The sequence below is a fragment of the Lycium barbarum genome, chromosome 4 (genome assembly GCF_019175385.1).
Source record: "Lycium barbarum isolate Lr01 chromosome 4, ASM1917538v2, whole genome shotgun sequence".
In the NCBI taxonomy this organism is placed as follows: domain Eukaryota; kingdom Viridiplantae; phylum Streptophyta; class Magnoliopsida; order Solanales; family Solanaceae; genus Lycium; species Lycium barbarum.
Window position 1 is genome coordinate 106,778,150 of NC_083340.1, and position 17,034 is coordinate 106,795,183.

General features: G+C 35.5%; 1 pseudogene; it reads left to right on the top strand.

Annotated features, from left to right (window-relative positions):
* The first annotated feature begins 1,402 nt into the window (after window positions 1–1,402).
* On the top strand, window positions 1,403–6,736 carry LOC132637644 (auxin-responsive protein IAA29-like; annotated as a pseudogene).
* Window positions 6,737–17,034: the final 10,298 nt, after the last annotated feature.

The following is a 17,034-nucleotide window of genomic DNA, read 5'->3' on the forward strand; positions in this document are numbered from 1 at the left end:
TACATCTGCACTTTCTGTTACCAGAATACATTTAGAAAATCATACCTTATAGCATTCGATCTCTTTGTTTTGAAATTGAATCTTTCACGAATTGCGTATTTCGTCATCGTAATTTTTAAAGTTTCCTTATCCTGGTAAATTTGATCGACAAAAACTCCTTTCGCTTCCGGTTTCGAAATTGCCAAATTGTTATCATTCCCAAACAAAACAACAGCGTTTACTGTAGAATCACAAACTTTCATACCATCCCGATTCCCGCTATATCCAATTTGCAGCACATCATCTCCAATAATACGATTACCAGTTGCACCATCCTCAACATCCAAATCATGAATACTAACGCACATTGGATACATCCCCAAAACTCTGTTTTCTCTCTTAAGCTCAACGTACACACGAACTCCCATATCGTTGTGTATTTCAATTGGTTGAAAATCACCTTCAACAGTATATTTTATTGAAATAGTTTTCCTAATAGTATCCACGCCTAATTGATTTGTAATCGTACAAATTAACTCATCGTAATTGCAATTATCAATGAATACAACATCATCAATTTTGTAATTCACAAAACAGTTCTGATCGTTCCAAAAACCAGAATGACGGATCAACGTAGTTACGCTTGTCATTATCCTGTTGTTTTCGAATACAACAATGTGTTATATTCAATTTAGCTGAAACAATTTCAGAAAAGACGAACAAAAAAAAAAGTTTGCAGTGAAAAAATCGTTACCTCAATTATGAACTCAACTTGATGAAATCAAATATATATTCGTCGTGATAATCAAGTTCTGTTCACTGGTTTGATATTGTTATTTTTCAAAGGTTTTTGAACCTTTTTATTTTTGGTTAAAAATATGATTGTAATGTTTGAATTCAATATTTTTTGAATTTGTTAGCTGTTTGAATGAGATATTGAATCAGATATGGAATGGGAGGATATTTGCGTGAATCAGGGAACAATAGAAACGATTCTAATTTAAATTGGAACAAATTTTGTTTCCATAAATATAGCACTGTCAGTTAGACTCGCGTCTGTATTTCCGCTATATTTATGCTATATTTTTGTATACCCGACTACTAGATAAATAAAGGGTCATCTAGTTACGAATTGTAAATATAGAATATGTAGTTATAGGTTGTTAGAACGAGTTAAAAGGTAGCTGTTTGTGAAAATTTTACTATTTATTATTTGATCTCCATTTAATATTATTTTTTCTTTTACGACATTAATCTCTTTTCACATTTATTAGAGTAAAAATAAAAATGAAAAAGTAATTAAATTCTATCTTATTTTAAAATATAAATATTTTAAGTATATTTATTTTGGTAAACATAACAAATAAATGATATGGCGGAATAGCAAATACAACAGTTAAATATTTAGATTAAATCTCAGGCTAATATAAGAAAAAAAAAAGGAAATTGTATGATTTGACTACTTAACCTTTTGAAGAAAAATAATAATATGGGGTCTAAGTTTTTTGCTGTATAATAATTTCATTTGCTCCACTAATGGGTTGATACACATGTGACAATGAGTCCACTATTATTGACTTAATGGGGGATACTTTGGGATTACATGAATATTGTTTGATTTTTTAATATGGGATGCATTTGTTTTGTTTTGATATTGCTTGTTTTTTAATATGGGGTCCACTTTTTTATTTTTTTAACATGAGTTTGGAGGTGGTGGGATCCACTTTTTTTATTTTTTTATTTTTTTTATACATGAGTTGGAGGTGGACGATGAAACCACCCCCAACTCATGCTTCTAATATAGTATAAATATAAATTTCTGTTTAAGCCTACTATATATATAAGCACAACTTCAAAGTCAAGCCAAACAAGTATAGAATATAAACAAGCTAGCTAGCCTTCTCTTTTCAGCTCATTTTATAATCTGTTCAAAGATAGTTTGTTCATATAAATACTAAAGTATTTTCAATAATAATTATATGATATATGGAGCTTGAGCTCGGTCTTGCTCTTCCTTGTAACCATTTTCCCACCAATATCAAAGGATTCAACCAAAATGGCAATGCTGGATTTGATGACATGATGATGAGGAGGAAGAATAGTTTTGATGATAACTTCTCAGAGTTGAAGCAGAAAAGAGGTTCTGGAGAGACCTTTCAGGAAAGCAATGGAGGAGTACTTGAACGTAAAACTCTGTCTTTGTTCATATGGAATGGCCAACCAATTGAAGAAGAAGAAGATAATAATGATGATGATCACCATGGAAGGAAGAAGAGACCCTTTAAGGCTTGTGACAAGTAAGTACAAGATAACTTCCGTTCTTTATAATTTAGGCATAGTCACTCAATTTTTATTTTACTGTATCAAAGTCATTAAATTATTTCTTGTAATGAAAAAATCACTGAAAATCACTAAATATCCTTCATAATCGAAAAATTACTCAACTTTGTCGTAATTATCATAGAAAACCTCATTTGTTTTCCTCTAGTGAGTAGTGACTATTGTGATACTTAGATAAAATTAAATGACTCTTTTCGTATAAAATTATTGAATAGTGACATTCGTGATACTTAAGAAAAATTGAATGACTTTTTTCGTTAGAAAGAACTATTTAGTATAATAAAATGAAAGTTGAATGACATGAATTAAGAAACCATTTCTCGTGTGACTGGATTTCCTTCTTGTTGATAATTTTGTAACTACATATACACTTGTTTCAAATGAGTACGTATTTTGCTAAAGGTGTATGTTTTCTCCTTGTACTACAGGGATTTGAGGAAGAAAATCTAGTAGTTGGGTGGCCACCGATAGACACATGGAGAAAAAAACAACTTCATGGGAATTATCATCAAGGTGGTTTGATTACAAATTATAGAAACAATATTGTTGGTGGAAGAAACTCTATGTATGTGAAGGTGAAGATGGAAGCCAGGGGCGGAGCTACCTGGTCCCGAGGGGTGTCAAGCGACACCCCTTCGCCGGAAAATTACGTTGTATATATATGTGAAATTCTGGTTTTATACATATATGTACTACTATTGACACCTCCTGTAATAAGTTGAGGGCTTGGCCGAGTGGTTAAGGGGTGTCAAAGGTTCAGGCTAACAAGGTTGCGTGTTCGATCCCAGTTCGTGACATGCTTATTTCTTTTGACTTCAGTCATTGGCCTTTTTTTTTTTTTTTTAAAAAAAACTGAGCTGAAAGTGAAACGACGACGTGGACTATATTTTTAATATAAAAAACGTGACTACTAAAAGTCAGTAAAGCTGTAAGGGATTAAACAAATCCCCAATTCTAGAAAACAAAAGTGGATTGAATTAGGGATTAAACAGATCCCCAATTTCTACTTGTGCCTATACCTCTCTTCCGTCAATCGCTCGTCGTCGTCATGGCAATGGTAAGTTAGTCTTCACCCTTTATTTCTTGTTGTCTTTTTCTTTCTCCTCTCTTCAAATTTTCCTTTTTTTTACGTTATTTTTGTTTTGCACTAATTAATTTCCATGGTGAGTGATGTTGTAATGGGTTAAAAAAGCTTAATTTAATGTGCTGTACTAGTGTACTACAATTCTACAAAGTGGATTTCCGTTTCTGTTTTGTTTAATCTGAAACCCAAAAAAAAAAAAAAACATTCATTCAATCTTAGTTTGTTACTCTTGTTTGGGTTAGATTTGTCTATTTTAGCTGATTATTGCTATATTGCTACTTTTCTACTTCTAAGTAATTTTTATTCTATAATTCAGTCTCAAAAGTCACTGAAGAAGTATTTTTCCAAAGTACCAAAATCAAATTTGGCCTCTCATAATCAACCTAATCGGGAAGAAAATGTCAATCAATCGGAAGTACCATTGCATTCTTCTCAAAGACAAGAAACTGATTTAGAGAATGCCAATCAATCGGAAGTACCATTGCATTCGTCTCAAAGACAAGAAATTGATTTAGATTCTTTAGAGTACGATCCGGCGAAAAGAACTCAAATCTTGGACTATCATCCAAACGATCGTGATGTAATTAGGAGAGCATACATTCGACAAGGTCCTTGTCAACCTGAGAATCATATCTTTCCTCCAACAGATTTTTATGGAGATATGCGCCGTTTTAATCCTAAATGGTTTCAGGAATATCCTGATTGGTTGGAGTATAGCGTAAGTAACGATGCAACATATTGTTTGTATTGTTATTTATTTAAAGACAGTAACATTCATCAAGGTGGAGGTGATGTATTTTCGACCATTGGGTTTAAGAGTTGGAATAAAAAGAAAAGTTTGTGGATACACGTTGGTAAGCCAAATAGCATTCATAACAAGGCAAAAAAAAAGATGTGAAGATCTAAGTCGACAACAACAGTCTATTAAATCTGCATTTGGGAGGGGGCAATCTGATCAATTTAAGCATGAGTACTGGCTTCGCTTAACTGCTTCAATTGATGTAGTAAGACTTCTTGTGAATCAAGGATTTGCATTTCGGGGTCATGACGAGTCTAAATCATCACTTAATAGGGGTAATTTTCTTGAAATTCTCTCATGGTATGCGAAACACTGTGATAAAATTCATGATTATGTATTGGAACATGCTCCTCAGAATGACCGAATGACCTCTCCAATGATTCAAAAAGATATTGTGACTGCATGTAAGATAGAGACCATCAAAGCTATCATTGAGGAATTAAATGGTGACTACTTTGCCTTATTAGTTGATGAATCTTTTGATGTGTCACGTAAGGAGCAAATGGCTGTGGTTTTACGATATGTTGATCGAAAGGGATTTGTGATGGAGCGATTGATTGATATTGTACATGTTCAAGATACTAGTGCTTTATCTCTAAAGAGTGAAATTGTCAATTTACTTTCTCAACATTCATTGAGTCTATCTTATGTGCGCGAGCAATGTTACGATGGGGCAAGCAATATGCAAGGTGAGATAAAAGGCCTTTAAAAAGGTGATTAGGCAAGAAAGTTTCTCAGCACATTCTATTCATTGTTTTGCTCATCAACTTCAACTAACTCTTGTTGCGGTTTCTAAAAAATGTATTCAAGTGGGGGAACTTGTATTATTAGTTTCAAATGTTTTGAATGTGTTGGGAGCTTCTTTTAAGCGTATGGATGAATTTCGAGAATCTCTAAAAGAAAGAATTCAAGAGGCATTAGATATGGGTGAACTTACAACAGGTAGAGGCTTGCATCAAGAACTTGGTCTTATAAGAGCTGGTGATACTCGTTGGGGATCTCACTACAAATCCTTTTGTAATTTTATTCTTATGTTTGGCTCTATTACTGATGTTCTTGATGCACTTGTTGTTGATGCATATTCTCCAGATGAAAGTGCTAAGGCAACAGGATATCTTGAAGCTTGTCAAACATTTAAGATTGCTTTTATGTTGCATTTGATGAGAGATATCTTAGGAATCACAGATGATCTTAATAAATCATTACAAAATAAAGAACAAGATATTGCAAATGCTATGCTGCTCGTTGAAGTAGCAAAGAGAAGGTTGCAATCATTGAGGGAGGATGCCTGGGATGAGCTTATTGATAAGGTATCGACATTTTGTATCAAGTATAACATTTTGATACCTAATTTTGATGAGCCTTATGTTAACTCTGGAAGATTACGGCGTAAACCTGCTGATTATACGGTCTTACATCATTATCGTTATGATGTGTTCTATAAAATTATTGATTGGCAACTTTAAGAACTCAATGATCGTTTTAACGAGGTGACTACTGATTTGCTTGTTTGAATCCAGTTGACTCATTTTCTAGTTTTAACATCAAGAAGATAATGAGAATGGCTGAATTATATCCTGATGATTTTGATGAATTTAGTAGGGGTGCTCTTGAGAATCAGCTTGCGACATACATTATTGATGTCCGTGATATTGATGAAAGGTTCGCCAATCTGAATGGTATTTGTGATCTCTCAAGAAAACTAGTTCAAACGAAGAAGCACTTAAACTTTCCTCTTGTATTCCGCTTAGTGAAATTTTCTTTGCTTCTACCAGTTGCCACTGCATCCGTTGAAAGAGCGTTTTCGGCAATGAAGTTTATTAAGAATGACCTGCGGAATCGGATGAATGACGGACTTTTGAGCGGCTGCTTAGTTCCTTATGTAGAAAAAGATGTATTTATTAATATTTCTAATGATGCTATTGTAAAAACATTTCAAGAGATGAAACCTCGTCGAGTACAGTTGCGATAATGCAATTACATTCTGCTTTCATTAACATAATTTATTTTGTTGGCTTTTTCGCGTGTTTACTTCTTTATATTTTGACACCCCTTAATAAAATTCCTGGCTCCGCCACTGATGGAAGCAGTAGCCACAGGAAGGAAGGTTGATCTAAGCCTCTATGATTCTTATCAACTTCTTATCCACAATTTACTTCAAATGTTTCCAAAATGTAAGTTCACTCGCATATTATTCATTAGTAATTTTATTTTCATTTAATCGTATGAAAATTTTCTAAAATACCATGTATATACTGAAAATTTAATTGATAATATTTTTCATATTATTATTAATTTCTACAGACCAAAATCGTGGCAATAATAGTACCAACACAGAGAAGGATATTGGATGCTTGCTGGAGATGTACCATGGAGGTATGCCCTTATCTTCTTTGCTATGTTGTTTAATTAAATCAACTGAAATTACTGCTAGTATTTACTTTTGGTTCTTAAGTACATTAAGGAGACAACTAAAATGACAACAAATTATAAAATGGGTATCACTTTTTTTTTTATTCAATTACCCAGATTAAAGTTTGGGTGGTGTTGTATTAGCAAAAAAGAGCAGAGGGGTGCTAGGCCTGACCTCGATACAACACAGAGATTAACCCACAAAGGTAATACTATCACCTTAAAATCAGAAGGCATAAAAAAAAACTTAGGGCCTTTTGATAGAAACTATGTACAACCAACCAACTAACATAGAAGTTGGCTTTATCAAATCTTGTTCTAATACTAGGCATCTGCCATTTATCAAGTTGAAATGGTCCTTTATCCTGTCTTGGTAGCTGATCAAAAGAGTGATAGACTATGTTATAAGAAGAGGATAAGGCCAGTTTAGCAAGATAGTCCGCAACCTGATTCCCTTCCCTATAGCAATGAGACACCTGAACATCAAAAGCATCCTTCATCCAAATAAGATTGTCGATGGTTTGTTTCAGCTTCAAGTTGTTGTTTTCCTTCTTGTTCAGCATATCCACTATAATCAATGAGCTGAATTCTAAAGTGAAATTAGTGTGCCCTTGAAGACCACACCATTTCATTCCAAAATCAGCAGCCAAAGCCTCAGCTATGTTGTTGTTGTCGCACTGTACAGTAATGGAGAAAGCCATGATCATATCACCCTGATTATTCCGGACAATTCCCCCAATCTCAGCTTTGCCAGAGTCTTGTAAGAAACTCCCATCAGTGTTAACTTTTATAGAACCATCCTGAGCACAATTCCAAACAACCTATTGCCATCTTTGAATGGGTTTGAGCCTTTTAACTATATGACAAATGTTTGGCCAGTGATGGATGGTGTTTAAACTCTGATAGGATTTGTTGATGATGGACTTGATGTTCCAAATAGCTTGGTACTTCATTCTGTTGTGATTGAACTTCTTTTGGGTGCCATATTTACATGCACATCTTTTCCTCTGTAGTTCCCAACAAATGAAAGAAGGTGTTATTCGTAGCATGGTTTTATGAACTGCATTTGCTGGTTTTACTTGCCACTATTTCTGAAAAATATTGATGATTGGTTGGATGTTTTGTTGAATGCCAAGAGGATTTCCAATTGAATTCCATAATTGTTTAGCAGCTTCTCCTTCTCCTTCCACAAAGACATGGTTCATATTTTCCACCTTAGGGATCCTACAACAAAAACAATCAGAAGTTATATTTCTGTTAAAGTGAAAGGCAGTGTCATTAAATGGAATTCTCCTTTTAAAAATCCTCCAAGTAAGAAATGAAATTTTAAAAGGCATCATTTTCTGTCATATATTGCAAAAAGTAGGACTTTTCTGTTTGGGTGATCTCAAAATGTTCCAAGCAGATCCATTAGAGAATTGTCCATTAGCAGATTGATTCCAAATTAGGAAGTCAAGTGCATCCTGATTTCCTATTGGAATATCTGTGATCAACTGAAGAAGATTGTTAGGCACTACATTATTGAGTTTATCAATATTCCAAGTATTGTCAGTAATGAAGTGATTAACAAGAGTCTTAGCAGACTTACCTGGACCCTGGCATAGACAAGCCAGGGCCCCTTTACCTGTCCAGTTGTCCCACCAAAAACTTGAATTACCAGCTTGTTTCTTCTAAAAAATGTGAGGTTCTGCTTTCTTCTTGATTTTCATAAAGCTTCTCCATGTGTTAGAATCTGCAGAGGTAAGAACTTTCTTGACAGGATAAGCCCTTTTGCAGTATTTGTTTTTCAGAAAATCAGCCCAAAGGGAAGCTTAAGTCCCAAATCTCCATTATCTCTTCAGATTAAGGGTGTCACCAATGTCAAACATATTCCTGACACCAATACCTCCCTCATCCTTATGAAAAGTCATTTTATCTCATGCTACCCAATGATATTTTTCTTTGCCTTCCTTAGAAACCCAAAGAAAATTGGCAAAGTGTTTTTCAATGAGAGTAAGAGTACCTTTTGGAGGGTTGATAGCAGAAAGGATATAAATTGGCATAGATTGAAGAACATGCTTAATCAACACCATATGAAAGCATTTTACCATGCCATCCATTGAGCTTTTTCATAATTTTAGCAAGCATGTTATCAAAGTAACACGATCTTTTCTTTCCATCGTAGATGGGACAGCCCAAATAGGTGAAAGGAAAATTCTTATCCATGTAACCAATTTTTCTTCTCATTCTGTTAATCCCGTGAGGAGCAGTTGGAGCAGTAATGAAAAAACTCTTATCCTTGTTGAACTTTTGACCTGAGGCTTTCTCATACCTCTTGATTTGCTTCTGGATCAGGTTAATAGACTTATTGTTTCCACCACAAAAGATTAAAATATCATCAGAATAAGCAAGATGATTGATGACTGGTCCTCTAGTATCCATGCTGAAAGGAGTGAAATTGTCATTGAAATTCAACCTGCTAAGCATTCTAGATAGAATTTCAGAACCAATAATAAACAAGGAGGGAGATAAGGGATCTCCTTGTTTGAGACCCTGAGTGGAAGTGAAGAAACCAACTCTATTTCCATTAATAAGAAATGAGTACCACACATTTGCCATGATTCTCCAGATGATATCTAACCAGTCTTCAAAAAATCCAGTAACAACAATAAGAAACTGCCAGGACATTCTATCATAAGCTTTAGCCATATCTAACTTGATAATCACATTCCCTCCTTTGTTGTACTGTTTGATACCCTGAGCAATTTCTTGAGTGAGAAGCACATTTTCAGTTATCAACCTCCCTTTAATAAAATCACTTTGGTTTTTAGAAACCATTTTAAGCAAAAGAGGGTTCAATCTTTGAGAAAGAATTTTGGAGATGATTTTGCAAGTAAAATTACATAGACTGATAGGTCTAAGCTCAGAAAAACTATTAGGAGAATCTACTTTAGGTAGCAGAACCAAACAAGTATGAGAGAAATATTTAGTGAGACTGTTTCCATTAAAAAAGATTTCACATATTCTAGGATATCATATTGAATAATATCCCAACACTTGTGGAAGAAGATACCAGTATATCCATCAGGGCCAGCAACACTAGAAAAACTCATGTTGAAAATTGCTTCTTTTACTTCTTCCATAGTAGGAGTGACAGTGAGCTTTTCATTATCATCTTCAGTGATACATGGAGAAATGAAGTCAAGAATATTTTGATCATTTAATTGATGAGGAATGTTGAAAAGATGTTCAAAGTGATGAATAGCAGCCTTTGCTATCTTATCATTGCCTTGAATCCATCTGTCTCTGTGATCCTTAATTCTGTAAAGCTGAAGTTTCCTTCTTCTCTCTCTGATTAGACTATGAAAATATTTAGTGTTGTAGTATCCTTCTTCAATTCAAGTGGTTTGATTTTTCTGTTTCAAGAGCTTCTCTTGCATATTCATCCATCTTATGTACTCTGCCTGACATTTATTAAGCTCCTCCCTACTTTGATTACTGTTGTCCCTGACATCTGCTTTCTTTAACTCCACCATTTTTTGTTCACAATCATTGACATGGTCAAAGACATTGCTAATTACATTTCTGGACCAATGACTGAGATCTTTGCTGAGTAACTTATGTTTTTGTTGTAACCTCCACATAGAATTTCCAGGAATATGAGTGCTCCAAGATTCTTTATCAACTTGTTGAAAGGATGGCTGATCTACCCAAAAGTCCAGGAACTTAAAATATTTGATACCATCTTGAAAATTGGTATTGCTTTTTAGAAGAAGAGGTCTATGGTCAGAACCTGTTCTAGGGAGGTGTCTCACCACAGTACTCGGGTAATAGTTAGCCCAATCATCATTTATAAATGTTCTGCCAAGTCTCTTCTATATCCTTTTGCCAGGTCTCCGTTATTGCACCATGTATATTTAGGCCCAATAAAACCAAGATCTGAGACTTCACATTCATCCATGCAGCTACTAAAGTCAAAACTCTCAGTCATTCTATGAGGATTACCTCCAAGTTTTTCATAAGGATCCAAAATCACATTAAAATCACCACTGATGCTCCAAGGTCCTTGAATAAGTTGATGAATCCTCTTCAAGTCATTCCAAAGATATTCTCTTTCCTCAGGGGTGCATTTAGCATATATAAAAGTAATAAACACATCCATACCAATATTAGCATGACACATTTTAATGGTAATTTGCTAATCAGTGTTGTCAATAACAGTAGTATTATAGTTGCTTGACCAAAAAAGCCAGATTTGTCCATTTTTGTTGGAAACGCTATATTGATATCCAAGATATCTCATGCACCTGTTAACCTGTTAATTCTTCTCATATTCAAGAAAAGTTCAGAAATAGCAACAAAATCAACTTTGTAAATTCTAGCAAGTTTTTAAGCCTGTGGTAGGCCTTTTTGGTTTTGACTCCTCTAATGTTCTAGTAAATTTTATTAAACATGGGCATTGGAGGAGTTATGTTTTGTACTTCTTACCTTGCTAGCAGAAGTGTAGCTTTCCTTTTGCTTGCCATTTTTTTTTTTTTTTGCCTCTTTCTTTCATAACAGGTGAGAAGCCTTCATTGTCAACAAAATTTTGTTGCTCAGTTTGGAGTTGTTCCTCAGGGATATTCACAATGATTCTGTTTGGGGAATTAACTTCCACCTGTAGTTCAGTAACCTTTTTGCTCTTGCTGCTCTTTGTAACTTTATGTGGAGGAGGTTTTTGGGTAGGTTCTGGTTCTTGAGGCTTTTGTGGTGGTTCTAGGTTAAGATCCATGACCAAATTAATGATAGGAAGACTTTCAGATTCTTCATCCTCTTTAGGATTTTCAAAGAAAGTATCTGGTATGTGCTCTTGTTGACTGCTACACTATCCAGTAGTGGACTCCTGCTCCATATCATTGCAAGAACTGGTCCTATCATTACTGGGGACATTAATTTGTTCTTTTTTATGACTAGACATAGCATCCTCATTGAAATGATTCTGCTCCACCTGTTCTTCTCTGCTTTGATCATTACCTTGAACCTGTTCACTACCTTAAAATTTGGGTTGTTCTTTCTCCTTAGCATCAGTAGAAGATTTCTCAACATTAGGCAACCGATCATTCCCATTAGAATTAGGATATTTCTCAGTTTCCTGGACCTTTCCTTTGTCTTTATAGTATCTTTTGTTTTTGGCCTTTGAATTCAACTGAATGAATGGAGGCTTGAAAGCAACTTTAGATCTCATTTTGGGAGGCTTCTTCTTTTTGTTTTTCTTGTTGTTGAACCTTTCTCCCATGGTGACAACATTGTTTGCTTTAGTATCAATTTTTTTCTCTCAATATTATGGGGCTTCTAGGATTGTATATTATCAGTTTTTTCAGGTTCCTTGTTGTCCCCAGACTCAGCTTGAGTAAACTTTCCTCATTCCTCATTTTTGTTACTACTTTCAGGTGAAGCCGTTTCCTTGTTTTTCTTGGCTTCCTCTTCAGCAGCTTTCTTTCTTTCCAGAGCCCTACAATCGGCCAGCATATGACCAAGTTTTTTACAGTGCTTGCAGTACTTGGGAATACCCTCGTATTCCAACTTTTGCATAAAACTGGTTTGAGGAGCATTTTCATGAATCAACCCAATATAAACAGAATCCGGTCGAGGTTTTAGAAGGTCAATCTCCACCCTGACCTTATCCATACTAGATCTCGTTCTTTCCTTGAAGGCTTTGTCTATTTCAAGAGGTGTACCAACCGAACTAACTATTTGCTTGATATAATGCCAAGTGTGCATATAAAAGGGAAGTTTGCGTAGTAAAACCCAAACTGGAGCTATAGGTAAGTCTTCCTCCGACTTAAAGTTGGGAGACCATTTTTGAAGCCATATTTGTTGTCCCTCAATTTCAATCACACGTCTATACCAAACCACGTTAAAATCTGATTCATTTGTAAAATCTATGAAAACATTGAAGTTGTCGTAAGCCCCAATAATAGTCGTTCCCTTAATAGTGATCAACTCTTTGAATTTAGCTCTTAATAAATCAATTTGAGGTGTAGGTTTAAGAAAGCTACCGACAATGGTGAATTTGCATTTAGTGGCCATGATGCCATAGTAATCAGTTGCTCTGAAAGGAGTACCCGGAACACCATTGTGTGTCGATTGAATGGCGTGAACAGATTCTCGTTCTTGTCTCACCGGATTAGCAACAGAATCTGCCATGTGTCGAATACTTGTAGCATAGGTGGTTCTCCTTTCAATTGGTTCCCTAGATGGGGACACCGATATGGAAGGAGGTATTTTCCCTTCCCGACGCGCCGAAACGGCAACGTCTGGTGGGTCCATTGGACCGACGCGTGTGATTGATTTGCCCTAACGGTAATATAACGGCTGCTTTAAGAAGATAAAGAGAGAGAATAGAGCTTTGTCGAGTTTCTTGTATTGAATAAAATGGGTATCACTTATTAATGAAAAATAGTAAAATTACCCTAAATATATTAGAAATGGTTAGAGGTTGAAGTGTTGGAGAACTTTTCAAAGTAGGTTTAGGTTAATGAGTCGAATTGTGAATGGGTTGGGTTTAATAACATGTGAATCAATAATTAATGTCACATATTTAATTAATAAGTCTATATATCCCACATCAGGTTCTGTTAAAAAGATGAGCAACTTTGAACTTAAAGTAAGTAATGAGGGCATTATGGTTCTATAGGTGAAAATAGAACAATTTTAGACTATTTTCAATAGGTTACTACCAGTTTTTACCCTTTTTCTTTTATTAAATACCAAGTCCAAGAATGGGTGATATTTTTAGATTCTGGTCCAGTTAGGGAAAGGGGTCAATCTTAGCCAACGCATTGTGAAGTCACCATTCTTACAATCTTGGCCCCATATTTCTCGGCTCTTGCACAAGATCCAATTTGTTACTTTCCTCTTGGTTTTTACATACAATTTCATAAAATAATTTCCAATATATGTCACAATGTGACTTATTATTATTAAGTATAATGGTGTCACGTCCCAGCCTAGGTGAGGCGTGATTGGCACCCGACACCTTACTAGGGCCGAGTGAACCAAACTATATCTCGCATCATCTATGTCTCGAATGACAAAATAAGGCCAAGGATGCCAACTATGAACATAATATCATATGTATATGTACAATGGGCCCACGAGGCCGACATAACAACTCACAAAGACATGACTAAGCTCTATACGGGAAACTGTCTACAAAGCCTCTAAGAACATAACCAAAGTGTATAAGTCGGGACAGGGCCTGACGTACCTATAACGCAAAAATACATATACAATCCCTGACTTAGCAATGCTCCAGGAAAAGGTGGAGCTCACCAATCAAAACTGGTACCTGGAGGCAGCCTACTGTGGAGGATCCTCATCTCGTCTGTCTATACCTGTGGGCATGAATGCAACGTCCACAAATAAAAGGACGTCAATATGAATAATGTATCGAGTATGTAAGGTGGAAATGCAACATAATAAACATATACTGCAAAGAAGGAGGACAAGAATCAACCTGGCGTTTCTGACTTACCAATGAGAATCTAGCATGTATGTCTCTCTATACTCTCATGTGCTTAACTACATCTATGTACAATATTGTGGCCCTGAACTACTAATCATCTTGGTGCTATCTTCCCAACTGATCAGTGGTAACTGCTCGACCGGCCGTAGCACGGTGGTAACTGCCCATTCGGTTATCGCCTGATGGTAGAGCACATCTGCCCGACTGATTAGTGGTAACTGCCTAATCGGCATAGCACGGTAGTAATAACTGCCCAACCAGCCGTAGCATGGTGATAAATAGTGATACACAATCTGCCGAATTGGTTGTAGACTAGTGATAAATATAATTAACATCATAACCAGACATCTATGGGTGATTTCTATGAACTTCTCATGATCATTACTTATCCGTTAATGCCTAGATGATTACATAAGACTTATAAACACATTTCCAGGTCATTAAGACTTCCTCCCGATTAACGAAACCTTAGTCAATTCCTGGATACATCATAAGTCTCTCTTCTAGAATTAAATACCTCATTAGGGATCTTCTACTAGAATACTATTCATGTCATACAAAACATTCCTTAAGAACACATTTCTAAATTCATCGGAGTGACATTTCTCTTCCGATTATCGTTATGGATCTTTCATTATCGGTATATCTCACCTTGAAGAAACCAATGAATATAAGATGAGATTAACAACAATAAACAAGATTAATTATGTCATAGGAACATCAAGATACATAAGCTCCTAAATTTTTTAAGAGTGAAGTCATTATGAACATCATTTATGAAAGTATGTGTCAATAAGATCATGCCATAAGCAAGAAAGGGACAGCCTTACATACCTCGTCATCTACTTAATCAATCAACGCCTATCCTCCCCAGCCTACAAATCTACATTCAAGGTAATTCACACTAATGTTAAGTCATTAAAACGCTTATAGGATCAAACTAAACTATTCGGTAAGTTAACGAAATTTGGACAGCACTTCCCCTAAATCATCTACTTTCTCTAAATTCCAAAACAACTCCCAAACATTATTAACAACCTTAACAATACCATAGAAAAAAGATTACCTTCATATTAGACTCAAATCCTGCTACACCTCGGAATTTGGGGTTGTTGTGCGGTGAATAGATTGACGCAAGTTAAGGCGTATATGATGTTCCCACAAGTAAGAAGGGATACTTAATGATTCTAATTAAGATTCAAATGACATTTGAGGCAAGAGAAGAAAGATCGTCCGAGAAAGTTAAGGTAGAGAGTGTCTTACCTTGTACACAAATGTACCAACAGGTATTCCTGGTAATTTACAGGATTATAAGTTGAACTGATCGAATCGACGGGATTTGAAATAAATCAGGAAATTCTGCAGACATCAATCAGTGCCGACGGGTCGTCGACGTGTTGATGGACCGTCATTGTGCACCGTCCATATGTTTCTGCAATCAGAGATCTGCAGGTGTAAGTCGACGGACCGTCGACATGTTGACTGGTAGTCGACCCGCTTGTCGAACTGCCTCGCCGGAACTTTCCAGTTCCAGTTATAAATAGACGATTCCCGCTTTTATTTTTCAGTTTCTACTTTCTCTACAAGTCTTGAAGACTCTACAATATTCTCCACACCATATTAACAAAAATTCAAGGGGAATCAAAGACTAATTACCAAGAATCAATAGAATCAAATGAAAAAGAGGCTCACTAGGGTTGATAGAAGTCAAGAATTCCATTGGTATTGAAGTTAGGGCTTCTCTCAAGTAAAGTATATTCATCAAAAGTTCATCTTTACATGATCAAAGGTGAGTTTTACATCTATTTCACGTTATTAAAAGCATTGAGTGGTTGAAAGACTTGGATTAGAGAAGAAAGTAGAATATGAGCTCAAATATGGAAATAATGGTATTCTGAGTAGTAAGTTAATTTGAGTCATGATTCTTAGTATGAGATGAGTATAATCTTGTTATGAATAATGCTAATGTCATTGAGGAAGTATTATGTGAAGGATGAGTATGGTGCTGTGTTGTAGCTATGGTTGTGGATGATTTTGAAAGGGAGTTGTGAGGATTGAATAATGTTTAACTGGAAGAAGTTTATTGATTATGATGTTATGGGTGTTATTATTGATGTTTGGGAGTTGTTTATTAGATGGAGGAAGTTGTTGAAACAAAGGAAATGCTGCTCAATTGTCGTTAGCTTTTAGTCGCCTTAGTTTAGTCTTAAACATGTTTCTAATTATCTAATGTAATACGAATTCTCTTGAATGTAGAGTTGTGAGCTTGGAAGGAGAACGCTTAGTCGTTAAGGAGACGTAAAGGTATGTAAGGCTAGTCCCTTTCTTTAGTTAAGGCATGATTCTTATATTACTACCTTCCATATATTCCATGACCTTCTTACATCCCAAAAGTTGAAAGTTCATGATTCTTAAGAGGTTCTTATGAAATAGAAACGACATATGTTCCATAATAATGATGATGATAATGATGCTATTATGAGCTTGATAATCCCATCTTTATAATTTGATTGATGTTATTTCTTGTTGTTGCCTCACCTCATGATATTAGCTCCTTCAAGGTGAGACATAACGATGATGATTATTCCATAATGTAATCGGAGGTTCCCCTACGTCACTCCGATAGAGTTGTAGCTTTCACTTGGGATCTCATGCATGCTATGTATAGTATAAGATGTACATGGATATATGAGTATGTATACATGGGATATGGGAAAAGGATGAGGCGTTATATACGCAATACCACCTGATCAGTTGACATATTATGATATCATCCCGGACGCGGGATATATAGATAAATGGATCGGGCCGTTCGTTCCAAGGCAATATATAGCTGTATAATGAATATATGGATAAATGGATCGGGCTGCACGTTCCGTAGAAATATATGATACATAATATGATGGATCGGACTATACGTTCCGTAGCATCAAT